This window comes from Pleurodeles waltl, chromosome 1_2 (assembly GCF_031143425.1).
Source record: "Pleurodeles waltl isolate 20211129_DDA chromosome 1_2, aPleWal1.hap1.20221129, whole genome shotgun sequence".
NCBI lineage: Eukaryota > Metazoa > Chordata > Amphibia > Caudata > Salamandridae > Pleurodeles > Pleurodeles waltl.
The window spans coordinates 1085030813-1085049724 of NC_090437.1; positions in this window are offsets into that span (position 1 = coordinate 1085030813).

The window sequence follows — 18912 nt, forward strand, 5'->3', positions numbered from 1 at the left end:
ATTTTTTATAATGTTATCATTATATAACTTTCCTTCGTCACATGGCACTTTTGGGATCCCTCACCTACGTATGGTGTTTCACAACATAGGATACTGTGAACACATTGTCCTTGCAAATCATGCTATGTTCTAACCATGGTTTCTTTCTTTCCAAATTCCTTTAGGTTTTGATTTCTTTATTTTTGGGATTACCCATTGTTTAAAGGATTAGGTATGTACTTAGGTCCTGATGAATCGCATAAGATCATTTTTTGACGAGAAAAAAGCGAGAAACATGTTGACCAACTATATAGAGTGATACAGGGGATCCTGTGTTCACTGTCTCTTTCTTACTATTCTCTATTATGAGACATAGCAATTATACCTACCTGTTTTTTATGGGGGATGTAGACATCATTCCACTAATTCCCCGCATACTGGTTTTAATCATGTCAGAGGTATCAGCATTAGAATAAAAATCATTATTAGTTACCTCTAGTCATTTTTAATATTTTCCCATATACCAATCCTTCACTATATTTTTCTTGACCGGCTATACACGACTCTTAAAAGATCTCCGGCAAAGAGCCCCCTTGTGGGGCCCGTCAGGCATTGCAGCGCCGGCCTGACGAGGAGCTGGGCCCTATGATGAAGCATGTCACCGGAAGGTGAGTGAGGGCTCTTGCTTCGAAAAAATTTTGGTTTCCATTTACTGATTGAACCACCCCTTTGAAAGAAACCTTCTTTATTGTTTGGAACCGTGTGTAATCTTTTTTTATTTATTGATTATTGGGAACTTTACGCACGGGACCAGGAGTTTGCACTCCAAATATCCCATTTTTTGCCCCTCTTTTTGTTGTTTCCTTGATGTATAGGATTGTCCAAGATATCCCAAAAATGTATGACATTGTTCTTCCATGTGGTACCGTGGTACCACCATTCTTTTCTAAATTCCATGCACTGCAGAATGTTTTACCATTGTGGATCTTTGCCATGCATTTTTCTCCATACCACTGCATAAAGACACTCAATTCTTGTGCACTTTCATTTTTTGTGAAAGAGCTTTGGCATGATACTATTCACAAGTGTATACTGAAACTCCTTCTATTTTCAACCCAAGAAAAATCTTGAGTCTCTGTTGATGCCTTTTGATTAATTACTTGTGCAGTAGATCGATGATCTATTTGTGGAAATGAATACTAGAGAAACTTGCAAACAAGATACCATTGCCTTGTTCAATCATCTAGCTGAGAATGAAAAAAAAAGACCCTCATTACGAGTTTGGCGGTTTTCGGGCAAGACTGCCATGCGAAATGGTGCCACCATACCGCAAGTGGTGGCGGTATAGCGACTGTCAGATTACAAGTCTCAATACACAAACCACCTAAAAACAGACACAAAACCAACACCACCAGGGCAATCCATGGCAAAAGAGTGACTGATCAACTGCTGTCCTGGCACGCAGACACCATTCCAACCCTCATTTTTAGAGGCAACCTCCAGCACAGCGGCACATGTACGGTGGTAAACCGTTGGCGGTTTGCACAGCAGTGGTACAAAAAGGTACTGCAGAAAGTAGCCACACCACATTGGCCAGTTTGAATGTCCCACACCTGAAACTCATACACACACCATGCACACGCCACCTTACAACACCCCCACACACCCACCCACAATCCCTAGTGACAACTATGAGCAGACCACTCGACATGAAGCACACATCAAACACAATAAGGTCAATCACACTGCACACATTCTACAACTTATCACCACAGCCCACCAGCATCCACAGCCAAACACCCCCACATCACCACACACCATGCACTGTACCCGACACACACACCACATACCCACTCTACAACATGTGATGCCAGAAACACCCACGGTTCACCGACAATGAGTTGCAGGTCATGGTGGACGAGACCATCAGCGTAGAACCACAGCTCATGAGAGTCCAGGTACAGCAAACATTGATATGCATGAAAACTGAGTTATGGCAGAGGATCGTCAGCAGGGTCAATGCAGTCGGCACTTACCTACGCACAAGGGAGGACATCAGGAGAGATGGAATGACCTCAGGCGTCCAGGCATCAGATAGTTATCAACAAGACTGGTGGTGGGCCCCCACCTCCTCCCCTTCAGTTGACAACCTGGGAGGAGAAGATCCTGGACATCATGCAACCCGAGGGCCTGACTGGCATCAGCAGAAGGCGCAACTCTGGTAAGTCAACAACACGCCCCAAGCACCAACTACTCCTGCCCTGCATGCCTCCCCACCACCCACTACCCACCAACTTACTACAACCCACCCCGCTGCACCTCTCCCAAACATCCCACACCTCCCCTCTGCATGCCACACCACCCCACTCCCACCAACCCTACTCACTCACGCCTAATGCATGGATGACAACCACAATGTGGAGAACCACAGCTCCCACAATCCTGCACAACCCACACAGCAACAAACCACAGACCCACTGCACAGTGGAAAATCTGCATGAACAACCATACCACAGCCCACACCAACTGGTTGCCACAACTTCATCCCAACACATGGCAATGACAGCAATTCCAGCCACCATCCACAACCCCCCAGGCCACATGGAAAACATGCCACAAACTCCTACACCACATCAATGTCTACAGTGCAGCCACTGTCATTGCCATCACTGGGAAGCAAGTCGAGCCACTGCATGCATCACAACAGGGGCATAACAACTACAGTAACACAACTAATCTGTATGATTTCTTTCCACAGGTACCCCTGTCACTGCCACCCTGCAGAGGATGCCAGGCTCAGACAGCCCCCCCCCCTATATGAAGGCCCCACTGGAAGTCTGGATGGGTACGACTTGCCTGGGCAATCTGGGTCCACTGGATAGTCCACTAACAGCAGACCCACCCTGGACACACCAGACGCTCCCACCCATGTGGCAACTACACCACAGCCAGCCCCTGAACCCCAAACCTGTGCCACAGGGACCTCACAATCAGAGGTGTGTCCCATAGTACTGGGGCCAGAGTCAAGGGCACACACCCCAGACAATGAAGGCCCTGTTGCTACTGGGAGTGGGCACACTGTGCCAGGGGCATAGGCATAGGGGGGCCAGTGGTAGTGGGAGGGAACTGTGGTCCAGAGCTTGGGGCAGTCACACCAACTGACTGCCCAGTAGACCCTCAACCAAGTCCTGGGTGTATACCAGCAGACCCAGGACACAGTAGCCCAGATCCACGCTACCATTCTGGAGACCCGGAGGCTGCAGGGGGAATACCATCAGGAGGCCATGCAACAGTGGCAAGCCCACAATGCCACCATTGCCTCCATAGCAGGGGTGTTCAAGGACCTGAACACCATCATGCGTGAGTCCACCACCACCAGCAGGCCCCTTCCACTGGCCACATCACATCAGAGCCCTCCACGTCAGCGGCAGCCAGTGGTATGGAGGCCCGGCCACAGGACATGCAGGACTTCAGCACACCTGCCCCTGTAGCTGAGGAACCCCCACACAAGCGAGGATGTCCAACTAGACATCCAGCCAGACATGATGTTGAGACCACGACCACCGCCAGGAAGTGACCCTCTCCTGAACATTTACCCTTGTGTGTGACTGAGACACCCTGTCCACTGTCCGTTCTCCTGTCTCCTTTTTCCCATGGCCAGTAGACTGGACCTGGACTAACCACAGCTGGCCTCACTAGTCTGATGATCTCATCCGCCATGACCCTACTCTTCACCTTTGCACTTGTCCCTCTCAAATAAACATCATTGACCACAGTTATTGCCTCTGTCTTTATTTATCATGAGTATGAATGGAACTGCCAATACATGTGCAACTCGCAACCCATCACCCAGCACATGTCGGGGAGGGTGACAAAGGGGGAGCAAAAGGCAGGGAGGTCAATCGTGGAACAGCCAGTGGTTGGAGATATGTGTCAAGGGTGGCAACAGGTCAGGCAGGGACCACCACTACAATGTCCTGAAAGTAGAGCAAGACAGGGACAACAATCACTATATGAGTCACAGATGCCAACTCAGCACAAATGCACTGTAGAAACATGTATCCAAAGCAGTTATGGCAGTCAAGTCCATGACGATATGGCCAGTACCGACACACAAAAATAACACATACCAACCCAATGGTACCACCCTCACAGCACCCAGCGCCAGAACTGACCCCCTACCCACTGCCACCAACCAACAATGTAGCACTGCCACCCAATGTCGACTCCCAGGATAGATACTGCACAGATGCAACAACCCTGTGTGGCACACGCAGAGCACTTGAACTGGCATCTCAGGGAACATTGTACATACACGTTGATGGCACTAGTGTACCAGCACAATAGCTGCCTGACTATAGGCCTGACCTATACACTGTGACTGCCTAAGTCATGGGCACATGTGACACCTTCCCAATCTACCCACAGGCAGAGCTCAAACCAATACTGTCAGTGGCCACAGACAACCGGTGGTAGCAGGGACAAGGCAGACAGTCATAGAGGACACATACCAGACAGTTAACACATACCTGCATCTCAGTAGAAATATTGTTGAATCAGCTCTGCGCTGGAGTCAGCTGCATCATCATCATCCTCCTCTTCATCACTCCATATGTCCCCTTCATCAGCCACTGGTACAGCTACCCCCTCCTCTGCATCCAGCAATGGGATGTGATGCCTCAGGGCCAGATTGTGCAGCATGCAGCAGGCCACCTTCTGTGGGTTGTAGAGCAGGGCACCCCCGGAGATATGGAGACACCAGAATCTGACCTTCAGCAGGCCGAAGCACCTCTCAATTACCCGTCTGGTACGACCGTGGGCCGCATTGTAATGGACCTCTGCATCTGAAGTTGGATGCCTTATGGTTGTCAGGAGCCAGGGCAGGTTGGGATAGCCAGAGTCACTTGTGTGCACAGAGGTAAGAGGCATGTCAAGACCGGGAGGGTGATAGGGCAGGGACAAAAGAGTGCAGACAGCTGACCGGCACACGTATCCAGGGGTACATATCGATGAGCCAGGCCCGGGCCCTCGTAAGTAGTGCCATCATGTGTGGGACACTGCTGTCCTGCAGGATGAATGAATCATGCACAGAGCCTGGGAACCTGGCCGTAACCTGGGAGATATATTGGCCTGTGAGACACACCACCTCCACGTTAACCGAATGAAAGTTTTTGCGGTTCCTATATACCTGTTCACTCCTCCTGGGTGACACCAGGGCAATGTGGGGGCCATCAGTGGCCCCAATGACATGAGGGATATGTGCCACTCTGTAGAACTTAGCCTTGACAGTGGGCAATTTTGCACGTTGGGGGAACCGTATGTAGCCGCCCAGATGTTTGAGCAGGGCACATAGTACATCCCTCAAGACGTTGCTAAACATGGGCTGTAACATCCTTGCTGCCAGCCCCACTGTGATCTGAAAGGAGCCTGAGGCAAAGTAGTGGAGGGCTGACAGGACCTGCACTGTGGAAGGGATGGCATTGGGATGGTGAATGGCAGGTACAAGATCCGGCTCCAACTGGGCCACCAGTTCCATGATGGTCTCACGGTTCAGCCGATAGGTCTGGATGACATGACGCTCCTCCAGGGTGGCAATGTCAACTAGGGGCCTGTACACCTGTGCATTCCTCATCCTCAACCTTACATCGTACCTGGGAACAAGAGAGAGTGGGTATAATGTCATGCATCATAGACTGTGTAGAAGGTGTTGATGTGGCCACAGGTCACCAAAAGTCACCCATGACGCACTAACATTTCACCCACAACACACATTGTGGATGTAAAATGACAGCCACCTGTCCTGCATGCATGGGACAGGTGGAAGTGAGCTCATCCCACCGGCGTAACACATCATGGCGGTAGGCGGTCATGACCGCCGTGCAACTCACCATTGGTTAACACTGTTGCCTATGTAAGGCAGGAGCCTATGGTGATCACTGCCAGTGGTAATGGTCATGTCAGTGGACAGGTAATGGCTGTGACTACCATTTAATGTGCTCATGCTCACTTGACACTTGAACCTTGTGCACTGAAGACCTCCACTGCATGTGCTGCTGTGTTCTGACTCTGGTAGCCAAGATGCCACGTCCTGCAGGAGATAGGCCCCCAGCCTTCACCCAGGAAGAGTTTGAGGGGGGTTGTGCCCCTGTATGGAAAGTTTTATGGGGCACCAGAGCAGCAGGGGAGCCCAATGTCATTGTCCTGTATGTGAGTTGTGCTCATCGGGATGGAGGCCTTGGTGGGTGGCTGTGTGTCTGGAGCATGGACATAGGTGAGGGACCTAAGGCTACTTTGGGTTACAACGTGTGGGTGTGGAAGTGTGATATGTGCTGTCCACTGCTGCCCCAGGGATGCCACTCTACATGATTGTGTCCTTCGGTCTGTGTCTCCCATGCAGGTCAGCGCCCATCAGAAGAAGGGGATTTGGCATGCCATCACCAAGCAAGTGTGGACCCTGGGGGTCAATGTCTGGCAGAGCATTCACTGCAGAAAGCGGTGGGAGGACCTGAGATGCTGGGCCACGAAGACCGCGGTCACCAGCTGGGGATGTCCTCCCAACTAGGGAGGGGTGCCTGTCAGACCCTGACCCCCCCCTAACGGCACGCATATTGGCGGTGGCTTAGCCTAAGGTAGATGGGCACTTGAGGGCAGCACAGAAGCTACATTGGGGTAAGTACCCACTCTCACTTGCTATATGAGTTGCCAAAGTGGCCCTGGGTGGGCACCATTGGGTAGCTGTGGCGTGGGTGCTTGGTACAATGATGTCCACTGTGGGTAGTGTCCATCTGGGCAGAATTGGCATCACAGATGTGGGTAATGCCATGCAGTCAGTGGTAGCGGGGCAGCTTCCTCCAATGTTGAAACATTGTGGCCACCTACTGGATAGTAGTGGCAACAGGATGATTGGACCTGGGGTGCCAGGCCATTGTGATCAGTCGTTGCCAAACACTGTGCCAGGGGTGGATTTCGGGACCTCAGTCAGCTAGCAGGCACTGCATGTGTAGTGGGGTAGGGTGCACCAAGTGATCACACTGCTAATTGACAGTAGCCTAGTAGGCCTGCCAACTCGCCATGCAAGCTTCTGTTGGGTGTGCAGATATTCTACACTGATTGCAGCCGGTCTCTCTCTAACTCTCTCTCTCCATCCCTGTCCTTATCTGTCTTGGTGTACATCAGCATCATCTGGTGAAGGAGAAGGGGCACCGGCGAGTGAGGAAGCTGCAGCCCACGGGACCCAGGAGGCTGACACCAGTGAAGGTGAGGGGACCAGTTTGACGGAGGGCGAGGTGAGTGCCACAGGGGAGACAGGATCGACCACACCAACTTCTGATTCCACCCCTGATGGTGGCTCCCTGGCAGTGGCAGACCCATCTCGGACCACCTGCGCCCCATCCTTGTCCACCACTCCCTTACCAGCACCGCCATCCCTGTAGCTCCCCACCCAGTTGCCCATGCCCGCTCACCCAAATGGGTGGGCAGCTCCTTCGCAGCAGGCACCTCTACGCCTGCCCCAGTCAGCCCTGCTGCCCTCAATGAGGAGGCTATTGACCTCCTAAGGTCCATCTCTGTGGGGCAGACAACTATTGTGAATGCCATCCAGGGACTGGCATCCCAGATGCAACAGACCAATGCGTTCCTGGAAGGCATTCATGGTGCCTTGTCTGGCCTACAGAGATTGTTTCAGGCTCTGGCCTCCTCCTTGATGGCAGCCAGTGTCCCTTCTTCTGCTGTCCACCCTCCAGCTACCTGTTCCACAACCCACAATCAGTCACTGATCCTGCCACATGTGCCCTCACTGTCATCGTCACCACATTATCTGACCCCTGTTCATGCACCCTACACACCGCTGGCGCAGGCACGACTGTCAGCCCACCCACATGCAGCACATCCACCCTACCTGCAGACACCACCCCAACATACATTCACACATCCCCTGTCATGCCCTGCATCTCCTCCCCATCTTCTCCCAGTACATCTAAATGCCTGCACTCACCCACCCAACAGCCCACCAGCACACATATTTCATTCACCCATGTCCCTGCACCCAAGGCACCTGAATGTACACACCTCACAGCCTTACCCACTCCCTCCATTCCCAAATGTCCTTTCCTTGACCTCCCTTGTGTCCCGAAAAAACTTTCCTTAGAGAGTTTTCCCTGTTCCCCACCACTGCCCCAGTCCCTGTTCCCCCCAGCATCCTGCTACCCTTCTAAGGCCCCTGCCTTCCGCCTCCCAGTCCACCACTGCCCCTCGCCATGGCCCTCCATCACCTGTCACTTCCTCCCCTGTCATGTCCACTGCTCCTCCTGACAAACCCAAGCCCATGCCAGCTCCCTCCACTTCCAAGGCCAAGCCCACTCCCTCCACTTCCACTTCCAAGGTCAAGCCCACTCCTTTCAGTTCCAAGGCCAAGCCTAACCCTGCCCCCGGGTAAGCCCTCACCCTCCAAGGGCAAGCCCAAGAATCCCCCTCCAAACCAAGCCCAGACCAAAGGACCCCCCCCCTCCAAGCCCAATGCCCCGCCACCCCACCCCTGAGGTCCCTGGACACCCCATTCATGCCCCTGTCCTGTGGAGGCCTGCACTTTATAGTCAGGAGTCCAGCTGGGGTGTCACATTGTGCCCAGTGTTCTCAGGGCTCTGTGGGACTTTTAGACTGGCCCTTGGGCTATGTGTACATGGTTTTATTCCAGATTTTAACATGTATAAGATATCTGTGCCACAACACCATTGGTGTTGATAGTACCTACCTAGACCTGGCTTTCCTTCCACATGTATGTGTGGTGTTTGTGTGTATTTGTGTGTATGCATGCATGTGTATGTGTGTGTGTCTGTGTTGGTACAGGTGTTTGTTTGCGTGTGTGTGTGTGTGGGCATGGCTTCCTGTGTTGTGTGTGTGTACTAACATTGTTCCCTTCAGTGTGTGCTAGGCTGGTGTACTTACAGTTGGTATCTTGGTCGCCGTCGCTGGTCCAGGAGTTTCATGCCCAGGTAAAGCATTGGGAGGAGTTGCAATTTGCATGGTTCCTACGGGCGTGCCTGTGTTCCTGAAGGTGGATGTTCCCTTTTATATTTTTCATTTTTGCCAGGCTTTTGGTGGCGGTGGATCCGTTCCAGAAACCCTGCCGGTGTGCAACCTTGTAATGTGGTCATGGGCTACTGCCTGACCGCCGGCCTGGAGATGGCTGCCGCCAGCCAGGCCGCCCCTCCGCAGTGGCGGGCTGAATGGTAACTTGGCTGTGTTCTGCAGGTGCCTTCCCAGCACTTGTGATATGGCGGTCTTAACCGCTGGGCCCACGATGGTGCGACTGCCAACCCCACAGCAGCAGTCTGCTGACCACCAAGCTCGTAGTGAGGGCCAAAGTGTCTCCAAGCAAACTGCAATACTATCAAAAAGAAGTCCAGTACTTTCGATATATCATTGAAAAAGGAACAAGAAAGGTGTCACAGGAAACAATTGAGGCAATATTAAAGATCAGTCCACCAAAACACAGAGAGAAGTCAGAATGTTTTTGGAAATGGTTGGCTGCTGTAGACAGTGGATACCAAAATGTTCCTTAGTGGCTAAGCCTTTACTGAGCCTGACACACAAAGATGTGCCTGATCCGCTTCCAGGGGACTATGAATGCTTGAAAGATTTCCTAAAGCTGAGCGAAAGTCTCTGTCATGCCCCGGCACTAGGAATGCCAGATACAGTAAGATGTTAACATTGTTTTGTAGTGAGATGGATGGTTGCCCTCTCTCAGTGCTTACTCTGATGCATGGTGATTCAAGAAGAACTGTGGCCTACTTTTCAATTACCCGGTTGTCTAACATGCATGGCTGCTGTTGGTGTCAGCATTGAGCGGTGTGAAAGCATAGTGATGACACACCCTTTAAATGTTATGGTCCTACACTTGGTGGAAATTCTTCTTACCAGAAGAAAAACCCAGTACATGATAAACTCCAGACTTATGAAATATGATCAGCAAATCCGTGCTTCAGAGAACATTGTTTTAAATCAATGTTAGATTTTAAACCCATTCACTTTATTGCTGTGGCCTAAGAATAATCTAAATGAGGATGATGATTTTGAGCATGATTCTCTAAAAGTCACTGATTTATGCACCAAGCCACGGCCAGATATAAAAGATTAACCTTTCATTGTGTCAACAAGTAGCAGGAATAACAACCACTGCCTTCTTCTGATGCCAGGACCCTTTCTATAGCTCCCTTGGCCTACAGAGCTGTAACTTCCTTGTGGAGCAAAACCATTCTTTTGATGGAGGCATTGGAGGCGGGAAAGACTGGAAGGGGGAGGAATAGCCCTTCTGTATGATCTGCAATACCCAATTTGTCCGATATTATGGCCTGTCAGTGAGGGATCACTTTCTCAAAGCTTTTGGAGCCATGGTCTGGCAGTCTGAGCATGACTTTGAATCATGGTTGTTGGACCTAGCCCTTTTTGCAAGGTCATCCCCAAACTTTTTGCCTCCTTCCTCCTATTTTTCCTGACCTGTTTTTGTTGGCTTTGGAACTCTGAGCACTTTACCACTGCTAACCAGTGCTAAAGTGCATATGCTCTCTGTGTAAACTGTACTGTTAATTGGTTTATCCATGATTAGCATATTTGAGTTACTAGTAAGTCCCGAGTAAAGTGCACTAGAGGTGCCCCCGACACCCCTAAGGTAGGCCCTAGGTAGCCCCATGGGCGGGGTGAAGTGTATGGTTAAGGTAGGACATATACTGATGTGCTTTATATATCCTGACAGTGAAATACTGCCAAATTCGTTTTTCACTTTTGCAAGGCCTATCTCTCTCATAGGTTAACCTGGGGGCTGCCTTTAAGCATGATTAAAGCGTAGCTTGCCTTTGGGAGCAGATAGACATGTGGATTTTGGGAGCTCTGAACTCTCAATTTAAAAATACATCTTTTAGTAAAGTTGATTTTGAGATTGTGTGTTTGAAAATGCCACTTTTAGAAAGTGGTAATTTTCTTACTTGAACCATTTTTATGATTCTGCCTGTTTGTGGATTCCCTGTCTGGGTGAGTTTGACAGTTGGGCTGTTTACACCTCTCTCCAGACAGTTACACAAAGGAGGCTGGGGTGTAGCCTGCATTTTCCAATGAGCCATCTGTGCGAGGAGGGGGGGGAGGAGTGGTCACTCGCACCTGAAAGGGCTGTGCCTGCCCTCACACACTGCAGACTTCAACCCCCTGGTGTGTGTCTAAGGCCTTGCCTGGGCAAGGCAGGATTTCACAAACAAGTGAGACTTTTCCTTTGAAGTAAGCCTACTTTAAGGGCCAAAATGGTTATAAGAATAGGAGCCAAAACCACATTCTTTAGACACTTCTTGGGGTAGACACTCTATCTCACAGACACTTCTGGACAAGAAACCTGCTGGTGAAGAATCCTTGAACCAGACCTGCCAAGAGGAACTGCCTAGCTGCCCAAAGGACTCACTGGGACTGCTTTTCTGACAAGGACTGCTGCCTTGCTGTTGCCCTGCTGCCTTGCTGCTCCCTGGCTGTGCTGAGAAGTGCTTTCCAAGGGCTTGGATAGAGCTTGCTCCTGTTCCCTGAAGTCTGAGGGCCAAAAAGATTTAACTCCTGAAACTGGACTCCTTGTGCGGTGAAAATTTGACGCACAGCCTGCTAAAAATGACGCACAGCCTGCCCTGCGGTGAGAAATTCACCCCACTCCGAACCGAGACGATGCAGTGCGACTTCGCAAGGAGAAGATCGATGCAGCGCCTGCGTTGCGACTGGAACTTCGACGCACGGCCCACCGGATCGACGCACAGCCAACCCGGGATGACTGGCCCGACTTCCAGATAGGAATTGACGCAGCGCCTGCAGTGCGGGAGAAATTTCCACGCAAGCCCAGGATTCCACGCACAGACCCCGGGCACTAGAAAACTCCACAACCCAAAGAGGAACCAAGTCCCGTGCCGGAACTCCACGCAAAGCCTTCCCCTGCGTGGAAAATAATGGCACAAGTCGTGTGCGAAGTGGCGAAATCGACACACACCTCCCCGTTTTCCACGCATCGCCTCCTCTGCGCTCCCTTGAAGAGATTTTAAATGCAAACCAGGTACTTTGTGCTTGCAAGAGACCTTTATTGTTTTTAAGAGACATTTACTTGTTTTTAAAAGACTTAAGACACTTTATGTCACTTTTACAGTGATATCTCAACATCTACTTATTGCATTTTTATTGTTTTTACCTGTATTTATCCAGATACATTTTATATATTTTTCTAAACACTATGTGGTGTATTTTTGTGGTGCTATATGGTGTTATTGTATGATTTATTGCACAAATACTTTACACATTACCTTCTAAGTTAAGCCTGACTGCTCAGTGCCAAGCTACCAGAGGGTGGGCACAGGATAATTTGGATTGTGTGTGACTTACCCTGACTAGAGTGAGGGTCCTTGCTTGGACAGGGGGCAACCTGACTGCTAACGAAAGACCCCATTTCTAACAATGGTCATGCGCAAGACACCATAAATATACCTGGTGTGGATCCGTCACTGACATGGCGTGATGGCAGGCCCCACAGGGCTTGAGTCTAGTCTTTCTCGAGGTCATCCTCGCACAGATACAAAAAATCTTGACAAAAGGGTCAAAAAAGGCTTGTCAAAAAAGACAGAGAGTAGATCTGTTTCCGATCTGCTCTTAACTGGCATGGAAGGTAAAGAACTGACATCTGCGTGCCTGGGTGGTGCCTTTATAGGCAACTGTGATGTCACAGACAGCACCAACCATGCATTGCGGATCCGAACGACGCCACCCGACAGCGCGCGCAAGGGTATTGCTCATCAAAGTTCCAGATTTCAAGCTGATGCCTTGAAATTCTAAAGGTAAAGAATCTGCAGCTAAAAGTCTATATCAGATATTGTGATTACTAAATGTGCAGCTCACAAAAGTGGTGATGGATATGTTACAGTCTGAAACAGATACGCTGACAAAGTTGCCTGCTATTATGCACTTGTGATCTGCACATTTAATGGGACATACACAGATGAATCTGAAGAGGATACTGTCTTTTCAATGTTGATGTCTATAGCTGATACATGGGCAAAGCTCATGAGATTGCAAGAAAATGTTTCAGCAGCAGAACAGCAGGGTTGGATCAGAGCAGCATGTGGTAAAGATGGAAATGGCATTTGGATTTTAGCAAATGAGAGACCAGGGTTACCAGACAGTATACTGTCCCCTATGACACAACATTTTCATGGCCCCACACATTTAGGGAGAGGAGCAATGGAGAGATTGTTTAGGCAATACTGGTGTAACCCCAGATTCATGAAGCTTGCAGAATAATTGTGTCACTGGTGTGTAATCTGCCAGCAGATGAATGTACAGAAAAGAACACAATCATACTGAGTCATGTAGGGAGATCAGGTGGTCCTTTCAACAGCACGCATATGGATTTTATTGAGATGCCTATGAGTAATGGGTTGAGATACGACCTAGTTATAGAATGCATTTTATCTTGATGGGTGGAAGCCTACTCAACACTTTGAAGTGACAGTCTCCTGTAGCTAAACTGCTGTTAAGAGAGTTAATACCCAGGTACAGATTGTTAAGTTTCCCCGGAGGCAGATCACAGGACTCATTTCAACAATGAGGTCCTTAGGATGTTGTGTGCAGCATTACAAAGGGAGCAGAAACTGCACTGTAGTTATCGTCCAGAGACATCTGGGATTGTTGAGCAGTTTAACGGAGCCATAAGGTCCACACTGGTGAATATCTGTGCATCCACTTCAATGAAATGGCCTGATGCTTTGCACTTGATGTTGATGAGTCTTTGAAGTACATCTGTCATGAAGACAGGATTATCACTGAATGCAATATTGATGGGGCCTGCAATGAGGGTGCCTGTTGTACCTGCAAATGCACTTGTGAACATTACAATTGACATGATACTCAATTATTGCAAAGGATTCACTGATATGTTGTTTTTTGTTTCTCAACAGGTTGAAGCTGTCACTGCAAATCTGCATCAAGGGCAATGCCAAAACCTCACCTCCAGTGACTGGGTGCTGATAAATAAAGCATGTAAGAAAGTCCCATCTAGAGCCGAGGTGGAAAGGCCCCTACCAAGTGATCTTAAACACAACTAATGCTGTTAAATGTGGCGGGGTACCAGACTGGGTTTATGCAACATATACTCAGAGAACCTGAGAAACATATGAAGAAATAGTGTTCTTTGAGTCAGAGCTGAGAGCACTGGTGACAGTACAACAGCAAGTTGTACAAGAACAAGGAGCAATACCACATAAGACACAACAACAAGGAGAAGTAAGGGGTGAAGAATTACAGAGAGTTGCACCAATCCATTTTCCTGAAATGTCACAACGTAACGTTGAAATTTCCAGTGAAGAAGAAAGAGAATCAAGAGTTCAACATGAAGTGACAGTTGAATTATCACCAGATCAAATAGAAGATCCAGATCCAGGTGAAGGGATACATACTGGATCAAGAGGAGTCACTTATAATGCTGAATGGCCAAGAACCTATGGTCGAAAGAAAATGAGATCAAGTGTTTCAGTTGAACGCATACCACCAACAATTGATGAGGAGACAGAGTCAAGTTGTGTAAGTGACACAGAAGGAGGAGATAAACCCAGAAGATCAAAAAGAGCAAGAGCACCTTGTCTGAGTTATTCTGCACCTAATTGGACTTAGTACTAGTAAGTCCCAATATCATATTTTTTTATTTGAATAGAGAGCTGCCTAACCACCTTGATGTCATATTTAAACCCTCATTATGACATTGGTGGAAAATCCCGCTTACTGCCTTGCTGACGGCTGGCAACTTACCGCCACGCTGGTGAATATCCATTCACCATATTATGATACACACACTAATCGACAGAATAAAGCCACAGACACAAATCCGCCAGCCCAGAGGTCAGTGATAAACAGGCGGTCCCAAAACCCACACTGTCACGCCAACAGAACAACGCCCATCACATTATGATCCCACGAATCACCACGGCGGACATTCAACAGAGGTTAACCATTGGCGGTACATACCACCACGCTCACAATGGACACCCATATACAAAACAACACATTGGCCTATACCAAAAACTCACACCTGACAACCATACACACACCTGACCCACATACCCACACCACTATAAAACACACACCCACATTACCCACAACCCTTTGCCAACAACTATTGCCAGCAGGAGTCTGAGAAGAAGAGCACAGAGACAACTAGACACACACACCACATACACCCATACACACCTCACGCACTCCACATCACACACCCCACCACATTACCCAACACACCCTCACCAACACACATCACACAACAACCATGGCACCACAAAGGCACCCCCGTTTCACTGAAGAGGAGTTAAGGGTCATGGTGGAGGAAATTGTCAGGGTAGAGCCACAGCTCTTTGGAGCACAGGTGCAGCAGATATCAATAGCAAGGAAGATGGAGCTATGGCGGAGAATCGTGGATAGGGTGAATGCCGTGAGACAGTACCCAAGTACAAGGGACGACATCAGGAAGAGGTGGAACGACCTACGGGGGAAGGTACGTTTGTAGTGAATCCTAGTTCGTTTTAATGGGATAACAGGAGTTAGCTTAGCCTCTGGCTTATAGACTCGTGCCCCCGTCACCTAGTGACTTTTAACCTACTTAGCTTGCTCTGTGTTAGCCCATTTAATTATTTATTTCTTCTAAGATGGCTGCCTTGTTTATACTTAGGCCACTTATTATGAGCATGCCTGTTATCTATTGTTTTGGAATACACCTACGTCAGGGGACCTTGTAGATCTGTATAAATACATCACACTTTAGACAGATAATCAGAGGGATTCCGACCAGAGGGCATCGCCACCATCGCTGATACAGATGCTGCAGTCATCTTGACGCTGACCCAGTCTTCATGTCCCTGCGGAGTCTGAGATAGAGACCTCATTCCAAGGTAACGAGGGTTGGGGACTCCTCTCATGGACACAGCTTTGGCAAATTAGGTTTAGCGAATCCAGCTCTCCTTTAGGTACGAGGTTAGGCCTATTCTCATTAGGGTATTAGGGCATATTCCATCTTAAATATATCTCTTTCATGTATTGCAAAATTGTGGGGGGTCTTCATAACAATGACTCTCTTCTTCACAATACTGTTACTTGCTATATTCATTATCCTAATCATTGCAGTTCATGCAACTTATCGCAAATTGCAGTTATGTTAAATAAAAACTATTATAACTTCACTGCATCTGTGTTATTGCCTTTGTTTGTATGAGACATAATATATCTGTGAGAAAAGGGTAATCTCCGTTTAACCACGACATTCCCTGAGATATCTTATTTTGAGTCCATGTGTAAACGACTGCCATAAATCACCTTTTACTATAGTGTTTCTGGTGAGGTACTGCTAGTAAGCCGGTAAGGTTGGGACAACAGTTGCAACTTGTTGTAGGAAAGACTCAGTCGCCTACAAACAAAAGTACTGTCATCCTTAAACCAGTAGTCTTGCTCATAGCAAGAGTCCAAACTACGACATGGCACCACCAACGATGGTGTTTAGGCACTAATTTACGGATACCCTGACTATCACTGTCTCACAGACAACAGGTACCCTAAGTACCATTATACGGAGACGTCCGTGGTCTTTGGGAGAAACCTCCTCAGCTGAAAAGGTAACGCCCAATTAAGCTGTTGGTTGTTTGAGCTCGAACTCATAAAAAGGAAAATACTTCCCCCATCTGGTGTTCCGTTTCCCTAAACAACTATTGCTAATACCATAGACATTCCTGCGAATGCTAGACATGCACTGACACAACATTTATTAGTGCATGGCCTTACAGACGAGGGCGGGGATGTTACTGTGATAATAGAAGCAACTGAAGCATACCAAACAGAAACGTTTTGCTGTTGGGTTACCTTTCCTGAGGTTGACCAAAGAACGCACACATTTCACACATATGAAGTTGCAAACGTGCCTGTATGGTACGAAGCATACCAGTATCATGAAATATCGCTCACATATCAAGAGCATCAGAACTGGTTTGAAGGTGCCCTACCACATGTACTACGAAGAGTGAGGTTAGGTCCCTTAAGTTATGAGGGACCTACATGGCCTATGTTTGCCACATATACACCTCACCCAGGCATACAGAATATGCCGATAGCAGATTTACGATTTTTATATAATGAATTAGTGGCATTATATAGACGATTGGTTCAGTTCGTAATGCGTACATTGAACACAACACCAGCGCGTCCAGCACCGCCAGTAGCTGGTGGTTATCAATTGGCTACTGGGATTAATCCGCAAACAGTGCATACTATTATGGGTAAAGTGTCCACGGAACGGGAAAAAATACCGTTCTGGATAGCACAGAAAACTAATCAGCTGGAAGCTGTGTTTCCCCATACGGGACCACAGGAAAAACATAGATTGCTCACTATGTGCTTGCCGTTTGGGATGGTTCCCACGGTGGATGACTGTGCAACTTGGGGTACAGTCTTCGCTGCCATATATACTACTACACATGGTACCCCGACACTTGCTAATTCACCGGAAGTGTTAAAACAAATACAAAATGAACATGGGGCTGCACCGGCCCTGGATCTTTGGATGAAATTAATGCGTAACTTTGACGCCGTCTCCTCAATCATTCTGAGTAATATTAAAGGGGAAGCGGTGGCACTGGCGATATGCCAGCGTCTCCGGGAAACTCCAAATCTGGAACAGGAGAGACAGCTACCGAAAATAATTTCCTATACCTATACTAGTATAGGACGGTAAGGTTTGGGAGCCAAACCTAAAAAATTGGAGTTACAATGTACCGCCCATAAGGAGGGTACTAAGCAGGCACAAGAGGGCTCTAAAAAGCGCTTGGACAAACAAAAAGATTTAAAAGAGAGAAGGAAATAAGAGAGCTGATTCTCCACATCCGGATTACTCCGAAAGGAGGTATAATCTCAGAAATAGGGAGCACATTAGACCTCCAGACAGATATACTGATTCACGTCCCTCTCGTTCATTTCAGGACGCACCGGATAAACGTAGCGAGAGAGGGGGCTGTCAAGATCGACATCCGGAATACGTGAAAGAAAAGAAAGACTCACCACAGTATACCATTATAAAAGAAGAAAAGACTCCTCACCAAAAGCCGCAGTTTAAAAAGAAGAAGGTGGCAGCACTGACAGTTAAGAATGCCAGTAGTATTGAGAACACTGTTGAGGAACAAGAAGTGGGCTGTGACTCTGTTGGACAGCGCGGCAGAGGTCACGATATGTCGCCAGAGTCTGAAACATATTCTGGATGCGACAGCAACTAGCGATTACATCGCAGTTGAAACAGCGGATGGTCACGTTCTTCCCCCCGATAGGGTTTATGATTTAACAATTCAGATAGAGGGAGACGTGAAACGCACTATTAGTGTAATATTTTGGGATGAGCTTACTAGTGATATCCTATTGGCTGAGAGAGACTGGCCACCTGAACACGTCCGCAAGCTCCCGCATGGGGAAGATGTCATTTTGCCTTCTTTCTCCGATCTTGTGCCTGAAGCAGCTAAAGAAGCCTATGCTGCTGAATGGGCTTTAGCACAGGCACCTGCACTATACCGTAATCATGTAGGTTGGGACAAGGAGTCTCCTTGTCATGTTATCCCTGTTAGGTCTACACCCCAACCGCAGCCACAATACCCTGTTAAACATGAAGCGAAAGCTCCAGTGAAGGAGATACTATCACAACTGGAGTACCAGGGAGTAATTGAGCCCTGTACGTCTGCGATGAATAATCCATTATTCCCCGTTGCAAAGCCTGATCATTCATATAGAATAGTAGTTGATTACAGAAATAGTCATACACGCACATATGCTATACAAAACTCACACAGCACGGCACTAATAAACAATATACTGCGTAAAAAAATATAAAACTACATTGGATATATCTGATGG